The sequence below is a fragment of the Bos taurus genome, chromosome 9, assembly GCF_002263795.3.
Source record: "Bos taurus isolate L1 Dominette 01449 registration number 42190680 breed Hereford chromosome 9, ARS-UCD2.0, whole genome shotgun sequence".
NCBI classification, from domain to species: domain Eukaryota; kingdom Metazoa; phylum Chordata; class Mammalia; order Artiodactyla; family Bovidae; genus Bos; species Bos taurus.
The window spans coordinates 16,248,711-16,251,922 of record NC_037336.1 but is presented as its reverse complement, the minus strand read 5'-3'; the positions used below and the strand labels follow the sequence as shown (position 1 = coordinate 16,251,922).

General features: G+C 36.1%; 1 non-coding gene across 1 annotated transcript; it reads right to left on the bottom strand.

Annotated features, from left to right (window-relative positions):
• Positions 1-2,519: 2,519 nt before the first annotated feature.
• Positions 2,520-2,592, bottom strand: TRNAG-CCC (transfer RNA glycine (anticodon CCC)). The gene has a single exon. It is a non-coding gene; the product is annotated as a tRNA-Gly (tRNA).
• Positions 2,593-3,212: the final 620 nt, after the last annotated feature.

Genomic DNA, 3,212 nt, shown 5'->3' with positions numbered 1-3,212 from the left:
CCCAAACTCTGCTCCTTGGCTCTGAAATGTTCCCAATCTGATCCCATTCTCATGAGGCCTTAGCTATATTTCCACATTCCATTTCAACACTGAATCATAGTGATTTTCCACGATGCTACTGACTTGCGTTTGCAACTAGAGACTTTTGAGAAGATTCTTCTTCCTCAAGTCCTCACGGTATTAGTAAGGGAGAATTAAGAAGGTAGAACTATTTCTAAAAATTAAATATTTAAATGTTACTAAATTGTAGAAAGCAATGGATTAGTCAGATTCAAATACAAAATGTCTTTTCTGTTTTCTTTTTAGATCTAAGTGTTAATTATGACCCCAGGGCAAAAATAATACTCTTTTGACAGCAGCTGTTGTCTGCAAAAGATGCTTTTGAAACGTACACAACAGGTGAAGCAGTTGAAGGGAAGCAGTTGAAGACCTTGGACATTTATTTAAATGAGTTTAGCTTTCCCAAGTTGGATCTGTTTCAGAAATAGGTAGTACATGTTTGTGCGGAGATCACATGATCTGAAGTGTGCCAGCTGGAAAGAACCTCCAGTAGTAGTAACTGTCTTAAATTCTAAAATTGGAGTTCTGTTTTGGAATATGAAGACATTTGATTCTCTATTAAAATATCTTCCCTACTTCCACCTCTGTCCCATGAGTACCACCCTAATTTATTTGAGTAGTGTGCTTATGTGCTCGTGCTCAGGCAATCAGTCTTGTCTGACTCTTTGCGACCTTATGGACTGTAGTCTGCCAGGCTCCTGCATCCTTGAGATTCTCCAGGCAAGAAAACTGGAGTGGGTTGTCATGACCTTCACCAGAGGATCTTCCCAACCCAGGGATCGAACTCGCATCACCTGTGTCTCCTGCATTGGCAGTCAGATGCTTTACCTCTGATCCACTTGGGAAGCCATATTATAGTAATACCCTCTCAATAATTAGTTTAAAATAATATTTTAAATGTTGACATCTTAAGTAAAAGAACATTTTGAATGAACATCATTGTGTTTCTCAGATTGAACCTGTAATATGGCTAATTTTTAATTTTGAAAAAGTACTGATATTCTTATTTTTGCTATCATTAATGGAAAAAGCTCTTATTTGGAGCTTTTTTCAAATACATTTTGAAATATTTTAATAGACTTATATAATTAGTCAAACTGTTAGAACCATTCTTCTGTAAAGAAAAAACACTTAAACTTATTTTTTCAGTGTACTTTGGAAAGTAATGTTAAAATAAAAGTCAAAAGACAACAGAATCATTCATTTGGTGTTTATATTACTGCTATCCTGCTATAGTTATAGAGCTCCTATAAAGTTTTATTTGCAGGCTATGAAGATAGAGTGAGGCATAATGAAATTATACTAATGGAAAGTCTGTTCAAAACTAAATGTTTAATTACCAGAAAGTCAAAACTTAGTTAGACTATGCCAAATTAGACATCTTCTATCATCAAGATGAAGAGAATGTGGGAGACAAAACAGTACTAAACACATTTGTGATTTTATGTTCTTCCTCAAGACACAAAACAGAATGCTCAGTTGTGAAGCAGCGAGACAGCCTGCTAATTTTATAATGATAGACCCTAAGAATAAGCAACAATCATTCTCTTTTTCATTGTCTAACTGCTGACTCAAAGTCACCCCTCAAAAAAATCACTTAACTTTATTTATAGTTGCCAAAACTTGGAAGCACTTAACATAAAAATAATGAATGGAGCTGGGATGGCTGAATGGAACATCTTGCCTAGATTTCTGTATTCCAATGCACATCATGTTGCTAAAGAGAGCTTGACTTAATAATTGCAAGAAGGGATTTAGTTCAAGTTCACAGAAATATTCTCATTGTCCCACCATCATATGTATGTGCTTTTTTACATAGATGACTTCTGCTCATCATTTAGAATTCAATATTCTGCTTGTATCCATTAATGGCTCCTTGAAAATCCTAACCTCTTGCCATATGTGAAGGGATTAGATCTCACTCAGTATTTTATTACATGTAAAACTATTCTCTTTATAGGTTCTGTAATGAAACAAAAAAACTTACCTAGCTAACACTTAAAAAATATGGAGTGATTTTAACATAAAAGATACTTGGAAAAATAGAAACTTTATACACATTTAACAAAAATAACATTGTCATTATTAACTACATGGGTTTTAAGAGCTTAATCTTCCCAATGGTCCAAAGTCACATTAGCTTCTGGAATATAACGAAGGGTAGTAATCGAGGTTTAATGCTCTATCAAAGAAGCATCAAGGGCCTCATTTCCTTGATTCCAAGGTCACTAATTAGTGATTTGTTTTTGTTTGTGGTTGGTGGGAACGTTCAGGAGAATAAGCTCAATTTAATAGTTTATGAAGAATTGGAAGACTATTACTCAAAATGATATTTTCTTTTTTTTTTCTTTTTATTTGATTGTACCAAGTCTTAGTTTCAGCACTCAGAATATTCGTTATCCTGTGCAGGATCTTCACTGAGGCATGCAGAATCTTTGGTTGTGGAATGTGGGATCTAGTTCCCTGACCAGGGATTGAACCTAGATCCTCTGCATTGGGAGTACAGAGTCTTAGCCCCTGGACCACCAGGGAAACCCCAAAACGACATTTTCAGTAGTTTTACTAAACTACTGCTAGTTATACTAGTAGTTATACTAAACTACTGAAAACTATACTAGTTTAGTAGTTATACTAAAATACTGAAAATATATAATTGGTGGTGGTGGTGTTTTAGTTGTTGAGCCGTGTCTGACTCTTGCAACCCCATGGACTGCAGCCTGCCAGGCTCCTCTGCCCATGGAATTATCCAGGCAAAAATCAAGAATACTGGAGCGGGTTGACATTTCCTCTCCATAGGTTCTTCCCAACTGAGGGATCGAAACTGCAGCTCCTCCACTGGCGGACTGGCAGGCAGATTCTTCACCACTGAACCTCCTGGGAAGTCCCAAGGGAATATTACTCAACACTAAAGAGAAAGGGAGTATCAAGCCATGAAAAGACATGGGAAACGAAGTCAGTCTGAAAAGGCTACAGACTGTATGATTACAACAATATGCCATTCTAATAAAGGCAACACTACAGAGACCATAAAGAGATGAGTGGTTAGTAGAGGCTAGAGGGGAAGAAGGGATGGATAGGCAGAATATAGATGACATTTTTTAAGATATTGAAATTATTGTGCATAATACTATAATGATGGATACATGCCATTA